The sequence below is a fragment of the Helicoverpa armigera genome, chromosome 12 (genome assembly GCF_030705265.1).
Source record: "Helicoverpa armigera isolate CAAS_96S chromosome 12, ASM3070526v1, whole genome shotgun sequence".
Lineage (NCBI taxonomy): Eukaryota > Metazoa > Arthropoda > Insecta > Lepidoptera > Noctuidae > Helicoverpa > Helicoverpa armigera.
The window spans coordinates 2,891,050-2,903,162 of record NC_087131.1 but is presented as its reverse complement, the minus strand read 5'-3'; positions in this window follow the sequence as shown (position 1 = coordinate 2,903,162).

Here is a 12,113-nt window from a genome sequence, read left to right as displayed (position 1 = left end):
GTAAATATAAGCTGTCTGCCAATGTCCTTCAATTATGTATATTGAAACATATTGAAGCAACGGGTGCAAGGAAATAAAATATGTATGTTCCTTGGGCTGAGGCCAGGATATGTTACTGCGAAGCTATCGTAAAATCTAACGTGCCTTTGTTTTCTTAGCTGGTAAACACGCGGCTTTACTATATAGGATGTTACAAAAAAATAAGCTACTAAGCCGTTAAGCTATAAGGGAGATAAATGGGGACGATTCATATACTTAAAGATTCCATTTACAATATTTAAAAGCCATAGAAAACACTTTACAAATTACGGACAAAAAAGAAAAAAGCTTCTTTTCATTGTTACGACAAACCTGTTATAAAAATAAGTACCCAAAATGATTTAAAACTTAAAATGCCTTCACTTAATATATTTTTGCAGGCATTTTTGTAACAACTTGTATATGTATTTTTATGTTTTTCTTCCCCTCTCAGTATAATTGGAATGCTCCTTAATATATGGGCCCAGGATTCGTGGTTCATCAGAGTAAGATGCAAATGGCGATATCAAGTTAACATCTAAATGTGCTGTGGCTGAATTTGCTGTCGTAAGTTTCTGCAGTTTTGTAAACATCATGGAGAACAAAATAGTGCAAACCTCCCGTGGTAAACATAGTCAATTTTATTGATGTATTTGATTGAGAACACTGAGAAAATAGCAACTTATGTGTACAAATAAATTCTTTTCATTATTAGGTCGATTTTAGTGTTTGGTTGATACCAATTACATGGTATGTTACTTTTGCTTTTAATTTGTAGACAAATTCTTTAACGAATGAAAATATTCAAGAACCTTTAAAACTTAAGATATTTTTACTTCTTTCACATATAAAACAACGTAGTAATTTCCACCATAATTTCCGCAAATATAAACAAACGTCAGCAAAGTGAAAAAATCTCATAAAACTTAAATTTCTTTAGCAAAGTCAGCTTGCCCCAGGGTATTTGGCAGTACCAAAGCAAGAATGTTCTCGAATGTTGAAAAGAGCTCTTCAAAGACGGTAGTAAGCAAAAAAAACTGAGAAAAATGAAGGTATCTTGTTCTTTATGGGCACTCTTTAAAACGCTAGAAGGAAAACCTCTTTAAAATGGTGAAACATAATTCGTTGTGAGAACATTGACACTTTGAAAGGAATTCTAAGAAAGTCAACGGATCCTTCTGGTGAGTTACTACTAAAATTTTTTGCAAACAGAAATAGGTGTATGTAGGTACGCCCTAAGTGTCGACGCGAGTTTACCACGAACAGTGTTCATAAAATAAGGTTGTGATATCGCGGACATTTGAGAAATGTTCGTACGAAGTTATAAGAATAACTTAAAGTTTGTTTAAGGAATTAATGTTTTTAGTATTTTAGCTGTTTACATGTTGAATCCTTTACATCCTTTACATCAGCATCAGCAGACTCTGAAAACAACTATCAAAATTATTAAAATTGAAAAAAACTTTCAGTATAATAATCTTCCTGCTTGAGCTTTGCTCTACGAAAAAAATATAAATAAAGTTTAATTTCAGTGTCAACAAATAATAAAAAATTGTTATATTGATATAACTTCGCATGATAGATGACTAGGTACTTATTTTGCCAAGTGGTTTAAATATCCATTCAATCATACACCTGGTTTTCTTAGCTTTCTTACTAAATATCGTAGTCTTTGTTTATGACGCGGTTTTAAAAACAAACAAACCATAAACCTTTTTGTTATTTTATTAGCAAGGAACCTTTCCTTCGAAGCACCTCGTAAAGCCTCAATCATGGTTACACAGAATATTACCTGTCATTTGAATTCTCCACAGACACTGCAACAAACTTATTTGTTTACAGAATAATGTAAGTTTTATGTTAGCTCTTAGGTACAAAATTTGTTACATTTAGGTACGATATCGTGATATGCGAGTATGTAATGCAGTATAGTTATCGGCATGAATCTTGAGCTCTGACCTACATCTGCGCAAAAGTGATTTATTAGCAAAGAACCAATCCCGACTGACGGCTATGACGCGATGCACTGCGGGCCAATCACCGCTTTAGCCCGCCCCCACGCCTCACTTCATACCACAAAAGGGACCCGATAAATTACTTCTGCGCAGATGTAGGTCAGAGCTCAAGATTCGTGCCGATAACTATATTAGGTACTGTAATGGAAAAATTTAGCCCCACAGAAATAGTGACAATCTAAAAGTGAAATATTTTTTCAAATCGTTTCCACACTTCTTGATATTAGCGCGTTGAAATAAACAATGAAAAAGCTTTACAGAGTACCTAAAATTAGTCAAAGTAAAAACCACGAAAAAAAATGTTTTAATCAAAATAATGTCCTTACTCTAACTAAATATCAAACATTTTAAAAATCCTTCAAAGGACAATGGGCACAAATATATGGGACCTGGTATACCCCACCAATAGGAATGTCATATATACCATTGGATAGGTCTTTTTATGTAGAACAATATTTACTATGACAGCTTTGTTGAAATGTTTGTCCGTTCTGAGATATAGATCAAAAACTGTGCAAAAGTTAGAACTAAATAATCTATTGATAACTCAAGTTTTTAAAGGAAAATCTAAGTACTACCAAGTGTAAGTCTTGTAAGTGCTACCTGCTGTGCCCGTTAGGGTCCATAATTGTTACTATTAGGTATGTAGCATTTCAACCTTTTATAACGGATAACCAATAGAACAAAGCTGTCATAGTAAATATTGTTCCAATTAAAAAGACCTATCCAACGATATATATGACTTTGCTATTGGTGCGGTTTCTCACTACGCCCAAAATCCAGTTGATACAATAAAAGGTTGAAATGCTACATAATAGTAACAATTATGGACCCTAACGGGCACAGCAGGTAGCACTTACAAGACTTACACTTGGTAGTACTTAGATTTTCCTTTAAAAACTTGAGTTATCAATAGATTACTTAGTTCTAACTTTTGCACAGTTTTTGATCTATATCTCAGAACGGACAAACATTTCAGCAAAGCTGTCATAGTAAATGTTGTTCTACATAAAAAGGCCTATCCAATGATATATATGACATTGCTATTGGTGGGGTATACCAATCTGCCCATTGTCCTTTACCAAAGACTTACTTATTTTATTAGACTTTATTATTTACAAAACTTCACAGCAAGGCAAGAAATTCCTTCACTAATTACAAACTACCTCAAGGCATGAAATGAGTGTGTAAACTGTAAGCTAAATTAATTAGTTCACCACGGCAAAGAAAACTAGGCACTTACTTTGATAGTAAAATAGAATAAAGTACTAAAGCAGACTTAGTTCAGGTAATTTTAATTACAAACAGCTTTAGTTATAACTACTACTACATTTTAAACTTTATAGTTATGCCGTCTACTGAATCAATTTAAAGAACACTGTCTTTTGAAATTAAAAAAAGGATTATCTTGTTTGATTTTAAATTTTGATTGACCAGTTAATACTTAAATATGAAATTAATATCTGATAGGTTTACTAGTCTTGAATGTTTTTGTTAGACCAACAGGGATTCTGAAATAATTTAAAATGTTTCGTAATAAAAGTTATCTTTCACACAAAGTGATTTAGGTAAATAGTTCATAATGTTGTTACTATATGTATGTGTATATGTTGTTATTAATATTATATTATATTGTAACAATTTTAGTGCATTTATTTATCTTACAACATATTATTTATATTTTTAAATATTAGATTATAAAAAAAAAACATTACGTTACTATTTATTATTATACATTTATTATAATCAGATTTTTGCAAACATGTCTATACAATTTTAACATTAAAAGAATTGTTGAATTGGATTTAGGTTGTAAACATCATTGTAATGTAAATAGAATTCGACATCAGCCGCTTATTTGTGAAAAGCCAAAATTATATAATAAATATTTTTATTATCATAGAAGTAATGAATAATTTAAGGAGGGAATAAAATCAGAGGGATATCAAAGGGTTGTATAAAATTATAATAATATGTGAGAATTCTCTGGTTATTACAAAAATTACCACTTCAAAAATAATAACATACGCTGTAGGTACGCTTTACAAAATGTCTGATGGGTGCATACTCGTATTTCAAGGTGACTTTAAAATGTTTTATATCTGTGCATTTTCATGAAATTCAGTCTGCACTACGTCAATGTGAAATTTATGATGATGGCAAAGATTTTTAGGTAGCTATAAAACTTTCATATTGAGAGACACAAAATCTAGGCAGAGTCAGCAACAAATGTACTATCAGGGACACTCACGCCTGACCATCACTAGGTTCCTTTTTACTTATTCATTAGAAACACTTTCTTGCTTTGTCCTACTGATCTTAAATAAACCATATTATGCTTTCCTAAAAGGTCAAATCTATAAAGGATTTTCTTTTTTATTTTAGAATTCAATGGATCTTCTTTGAATAGTGTCGTAGGATTATAAATGTAAGAATATTCGCCAGTGGTCATTCGGAAAAGTCCGCGGTAGTACACAACCTTTTACTATATATATATACTTCGAGCATCGGAGAGTACGTTAATGTCAGTCCTGCGCCTGATCTGTCTCCGATCGCGTCGGATTACAGTCCCATCGGGCTATGAGACTGAAGGGACAGAGAGTACTCCTGTGTCTGCGCAAATGCTTGTACACTATTATATGTCCTGCGCAGTTGGCTGATCTCCTCATATGAAAATATCGAAAACTACGTAGTAAGTCTAGTATATGTATATGTTTTGTATTTAAGTATTTCGGTTTATTCATCTGTCTCACTTTGATTCCAAAATTATTTTTAAATGTTTGGCAACATATTGTTTAGAAACTGAGAAAATTATTCACTAGTTTTTTCGGCTACATAAGGGAAATCCTTGGGTACGTGAGTGAAACCACGGGAATCGACTAGTTAGTATGTATGTATACTAGAAACTTTTAGATCCTCTGGGGTCCTCTTTGTTTACAAGGTAGCTTAATATGAAACCAAAATGTTTTTAGATAATATAAACGAAATTCAAGTATTTTGTGGATAGTGGCAATAATTCAGTTTTCACTTAGATACAGTGTTGTATTATGCGGTTAGAATTATTAGGTATTTTGACTATGAGATATACTGAAATAGTGAGCCTAAACTGATGAGGGAAGTAGTAGTATTATATTATTATTAATTCACTACGGAAAGGATGTGCAAAATTATCTTCATCATCTTACACTGTCGAAAAATATTCTTATCATGCCATCGGAAGGGAAGAATGATAATCAAATGTATGGAAATCAAATTATTTATGCTCTAATAAATTTTGCCCCTGAAGATTCCAGGCTTTGTAATTTCAGGCCAAGTTTTCAATAAAGAGTAACAAACTCAACTTTCGTATGTGTATTTTTGATTAGCAATGTTTTCAAAGTTAAATTACTAAAGTTAAGATCTCATTATTAATGGAACAAGTCAATCAGGGGAATGTTATTAGAATACTAAGTGCTTTACGTGGTTTCATTTGTTTTTTAAGGAACAACTTTCCTCTTTTTTATGGGAAATCATTAAATGACCCTTCCTTGTGGGTGCAGCGTCAAGGATTGTCAGATTCTTACTGACTAAAACCCACCATGTTTCTTCTTAAGCCCTTTTTGTACCAGGAATGCGAGAACTCTTTCGAACAATTCCGCAGCCCCAGAGGAACAAATTTCCTCAGCTCGATTTATTTTCTCACTGCAAATGTGATGTCGTTTTTTTTTCGCGTCCCTTCTGACTGGAATCTCGATAGAGAAGAAAGGAACTTTAATCACCACGTTTGTTCAGGGTGGATTGGCTATTTCAGACTTTGAAAGTATTTCGTTACTTAAGTCAGTCATATTGACATTCAAGATAAGCGTAGAGTTCATAATAATAAAATTTAATTTAAAAACATAGATTAATTTTTAATTTAATTTTAAAAAGTCGCTTTAACCAAATCAACCCTATCTTTTATGTTTCTTGCCATAAATGACGTACAAATGTTGTTTATTTTAATAATCAACTCATTTTAAATTCCAAATTAATTAACAGGACTCTAGTAGAATAGTCAAAAACCTTTTTACCTTTAACCTGAACCAACAATCATATATAAATAGCAGTTGGCCTTTTTGAATTATTTGAAAAGTAGGTTAAAGTGCTTCTTGCTAAAATTGAATTCGAGACTGAGTATACAAAATTGTTATTACTTCTCAAATAAGTCTCATTACTTTGTACAAAACCTATTTCGATTAAACAAATATGTACTTATAAAGCAATCGTAATATTGAAATACTGATAAAAGTAAAATAAATCTTTGTTGTCTTGCTTAGCTCAGTCTGGAACATTTTGAGATAGATTCGAAAGTTATGCAAATAATAGTGCTGTGTAAAATTTAGGACACACTGAACTCAAAAATAAACATAGTTATACAAGATAAAGGCTATTGTCACAACGAAATAATTTGTTTGCTCTGAAACACGTTGGTGCTATCTACAGTTTATACAGTAGGTAATTGGATAGACAATAACATATCATATCATCATCATATCATATCATATCATTTATTGCATATATTGTTGTTTCATATATATTGTTTATAATGAAATAAAATATTCTTTGTACGTACATGCGTATCATCATCATCAGCCTATCGCAGTCCACTGCTGGATATAGGCCTCTCCAAGTGCACATACGTATACGTGTTTACAATCTACCTAACGACTCAGGGAAGGCGTAATAAATTAATTATGTATTTTTCAGTAGTTTAACAACAAAAAGATATTTTATTCCAACCTGAACTAAATTGTATAACTTTGTTTATTTCACATTTACTAGAACTTTTATTTAAACTACTAATTGGATGTGTTGTTAAACTTTTGAATAAATAAATGATATTTGTGTATATTTCTTTTATACAATTGAGTCTCCAGAGCGTTTGATAAAAGAATAAAACACATATAATTTTCGTATACGGCCAATATTTAAACACGGCTTTTTTAAATTCTACTCAAACATAAGTGTGAACAATAAGATTCTTTCACACTTAGGTATGTACCTACGTATTTTGCAGACAGCAATACCTCTAAGTAGACAGAAGGTTATGCACCTATTTACTTATTAGAACCCCACTCGATAAACAAAATAACTGAGTGCGAACAATTTTTCATATTTCTGTTTTAAGTTACCCTTTAATCAAAGTAAGTTGGAGCATCTGTCAGAATATAACATCGAAATACACTCTTATAATGACAGAGAAAATCTACGAAATAAATCAGATATAATATTCAATATCAATTCATTTTGTAAGTATTTTATATATTTCAAATTGAAAACTGACTTTGATGTATTTCAGTATTGAAATAAGTTTACCGCGAGGTTTTAATAAAATACTGAAATGAACTCATGGTATTGTCTGTATCAATAATAGTTACGCACTTGTGTTTAAAAGTATTTAATTACACTGTGTTAGATACCTTTTACGTAAGTAAAACTGGTATAAATGTAGACTGCGTTAAAGTGCCTACCTGTATAGAGTATAATTATGTTTTTTTTTTTCATTTTATTTATGAATAGGTGCCAAAAACTGTATATCAACGACTGGTTATCCACTCACGGTGTTGTTATTAATTCCACAAGAACTTTTTGTACCTATGCAGTGATGATATTAAAATAACAATTTTATCGCAATTAGCTCACTTACGTATATTACATTAATTGTAAATACTAATAAACATGATATACGTTAGAGTAGGATTACAGCAAATTGTTAGTAGGAACGTGGTAGGAACTTGGTGCTAAAAAGTTGAACAATAGAGACCTAACTGGACAGAAGTTCTGATGCTGGCGTCAAGCTTGAATAGAACAAACGAGTGTGGTCAGACGGTCAGACTTTCGCTGAAACGTCAGTAGAAACTACTGGGAACTGACAAATAAATGTCCTAGTCAACTAGTGGCTGGAATTTAAGCCATAATTGGCAATATGTATAGTCTGCATTTACAACTTGATTTTGGTTTCAGGTTTGTAAGTATGTCCCACAAAAACTTACTGAAAAAAAAAGTGTAGTTGGCTCGTATCAAACATAAGAAGAAACTAACTCAACCAAAAGGATTGGATATTTAAGAAATATTTTTCGTATCTACTTAATATTAAAATATTTTTAGCATTTTTTCAAACAAAATAAGATTGTCAAAAACACGATAAAGGATATTAACTTTTGGATACCACTTTGAAGTTTTAGTTTATTAAAAAAAACATAGTCACTAAGCAAAAGACTGACTGATTGAAAGCGGCCTATAAATAAAAGGAAACAGAAAAAGATATCTCAAAAAAGTATTTGTTGAGAAGAAAAATTACGCAATTTTATAAATGGAATCATAAAAAATTGTGTCTCCACAAATGTTTTATTTTCATTCAAAGTTTAGTAAATGTAAAACATTAATATCTGAAAACCGAAACTTGGATCCTCTGAAGACTGTGGTTAACCTAACAAAGTTAGATTGACAGGGGACATTCTTGTCGAAAGTAAGTTTTTATTCAAGAACACTAGAAGATTAGCCTCAAAACCTAGAAAGTTTTCAATCTGTAACACAGTTATTAAGTTTAATTGAGGTTCCATAAAGTTTTGAAAACTGTAACATTGTTATGCTAACTTTTTTATAATATTCAAAATCAAAATCAAAAGTCATTTATTCAAACTTGGCTGCAAAACAGCACTTTTCGAAAGTCAAAAAAATAAATTTACAAAAGACAGCCCCCAAACCGCCCACCCTTCACCACTTCCTATGTGTTTTTGCTGGGAAGAAGAAGTGGCGCAACAAACTCCCCAGCAATATATATGTATATTCATATGCATAGTTTCATGTGAAAAGTCGTGGTGGCCTAGTGGGCAAAGAACCAACATCTCGAGTATGAGGGCGCAGGTTCGATTCCAAGTCACGCAAGTACCAATGCAACTTTTCTAAGTTTGTATGTACTTTCTAAGTATATCTTAGACACCAATGACTGTGTTTCGGATGGCACGTTAAACTGTAGGTCCCGGCTGTCATTGAACATCCAGGCAGTCGTTACGGGTAGTCAGAAGCCAGTAAGTCTGACACCAGTCTAACCAAGGGGTAATGTGTTGCCTTGGTAACTGGCTTGAGGAAGTCAGATAGGGCAGTCGCTCCTTGTAAAGCACTGGTACTCAGCTACATCCGATTAGACTGGAAGCCGACCCAACATAGTTGGGAAAAAGGCTCGGAGGATGATGAGTTTCATGTGAAGCCTATTTTCTCCTAAACTTTTTCATAATTACTATTAGAACCCAGTGGACAATATATACAGTACGTTATTTTCGCTGTATATATGTGAATACATAGAAACAAGCCAACATAATCAGAGGTCATCCACATAAGAGAATGCTCTTCATTGTCCGTCTACAACCATGTCAAGTAGATATAATAAAACCTCTTCTATCACACCCCTTTCATATCACAACGCAGCCTTCATAGCTGCACTTTGTAATTTCATCCCCTCTATCAATTTCAAGGTAAGTTCAAATTACGAGGCAAAATGTACCTAACTACTTAAAACGGAGAATTGATTTTTGCATAAATATTTTCCAAAGTTACCTTAATCTGTTTTTAAAGCTTGTCTTAAAGTGTTGTTTAATTAAATGTCTCCGATATCGCAGATTTAGGTTTGATAAAAAAAAAACACTTTTAAAAGAAAAAGACTGTCGTTTGTTTTTGATTGTCATTTAGATTTTCTTCTCAATTACGTTCTAATTTTCGATAAGATTTGTATCTCTAGGTGGCTACACTTAGGTATATATCAAATCCCGTGTTATGGTATTTTAAAGGTTTATTGTGAGACATAACAATGCATGAATGTACCTCTCCGTTTGGAACTAAGGCGGGGTATGCACTTGCGACTCCTCTTGTCGACATTTACCATCAGTCAACTTGTGTGCTCCTAACTTCAAAAGTGAATATCCTTTATTTTCAGCAGAAATAAATGTTACTCGGGAGGTGAGGGCGCGTAGATATTCCAAAGTATGGAAGGAGAAAACATGTTGCTCCGACCTCAAATAAAATTGGGATAAGGGCAGGAGAATAATGATTTGAGCCAATAAGGTAATCCAGGGCGACTATCAAACGTGTTTTTTCCTGAAACATTAATGGAAAAGTATGTACAAAGTCATTTTATGGAACTTATTTACTGTTAGCAGTAAATTTTTATGAACAATTCCATCGGATCGTAACGATACCAATGGCAAGTGAATCTAATGATGCCTATAACGCTTAAGAGACTTTTATCTTGTGTTCGAAAAAGTGGGGAATTTTGCTTTATAGACTTGGTACCTATTAGATATTTTTGGTGCTTACTCTTGCTTGTGTATGAATGTTGAAGTTTTATTAAACGCAGAAATCTGCAATTAAAAAAATATATGGCACATTTAGTCCTTATCTAATAATAATTAGTGCTTGAATAGTTCTGTCCGTAAATGAAAAATGCCAGCCTTAACCGATTAAATTCATTAACGTTCGTTTAAGAAATCGTTTCTACGCACATTAGCAAATTTTTATTTGAGTGATGGGAAACGGTCACACTATGGGCAGTAGCTAGTGATTTTCATATTTAGGTACACACTATGAACAGCTCTCCTATCGATAAACTCATAGCAAATTACGACAATGCAACTGTACTACAACTTTTATGTAAGGATTTGTTCGTTCGTTTTCAATGAAAGTAAGAATAGTTCTCTTCTTTAGTCGGTCCCTCACTCGTTGAGGATCGTGACCCCATCTCCTACGCCGACTATTAGCTGTCGCCAGCGTTCTCTGTCCTGTGCCAGCCTGTATGCCTCCTGGAATGGTTTCTGCAGGGTCTTACTGAGCAAATCCGTCCATCGGGTTGGTCTGCGGCCCCGTGGTCTCTTCCCCTGTCTTTTGCCTAATAATATTGATTTTTCAATATTGTCAGGGGGTTTCCGCGCTATGTGTCCGAAATAACGCAGGTATCGCTTTAGGACTATCGTAGATAAGCGTTCTTTAACGTGCAGTAGTTTTAGGATGGATTCGTTTGTACGGAAAGCGGTCCAGGGAATTTGAAGCATGCGACGCCAGCACCACATCTCGAATGCGTTTATTCTGTCCATGTCCACAGCTTTAATTAAAAGAATAGTTAATTTCGTTATAAATAGCCTGATTGTATCAATCAATTACCATTGATTAGTGACCTTCTTGACATGACAAATTTCTCCGTATTTTGGAAGGCACGTTTAACTGGTGGATCGCGGCAGTCATTATAACGTTATTGTGAGGCGTTAGTAGTCATCTTAAAAAATGGTACTAATCGGCATCTGGTTAATCTTTAGCCGACCTAAACATAAGAAATAAATTATGTAATCCTAGATTTTTTTTATTCGCTCTTCTTCATAAAGGAGTATACAATTTTTTAAATGGAATAGAAAACGTTTATTTGCAATATATAAGATAGAAAAATAGGAGAATAGTCACTTTTGTTCAATAGAAAATGACCGTCTCCGGACTATTTTACTAGGTATATGAATGGACCTAGATACAAGAGCACTTATAATCAGTGAATAATGCTATCGTGACCTGAATCATGGGAAAAAATCACGATATCGAAACGAAGAAGATGCACATTTAATGTGCCTTTCATAGCGTTTCTCACGGATGCTACAACATAAGCACATGATGCATGCCAATTTACTTTGACATATTCTAGGACAGCCGATGACTTATAACCAAATCAGAAAAAGATGTATGTTTGTATATAAACGATTTTGATGCGGTTTTAAATTTTTGCCACTTAAGAGGTTTTCGGTATATTATTAAAGTAGTTTTTGTTTTTAAGTTTTGGATTAATGATAGTGCTTTTAATTGTATACTAGATACATCTTTATACTTAAGTCTAGAGTACTTAAAAATTTAAACCATATTGCTTAACGCTTAAGTTGAAGATCGCTTAGTAATGGCAACGATGGCAAAATGCTGTGTAAATATTTAGTCTCTCTATTGCTGATGGCATAGTTATTCCCGGTGACCCTTATTTTACTGAGCTTATTCCTCACATGAAAAAGTTTTGTCATAATTTGTGGGAGGAACATT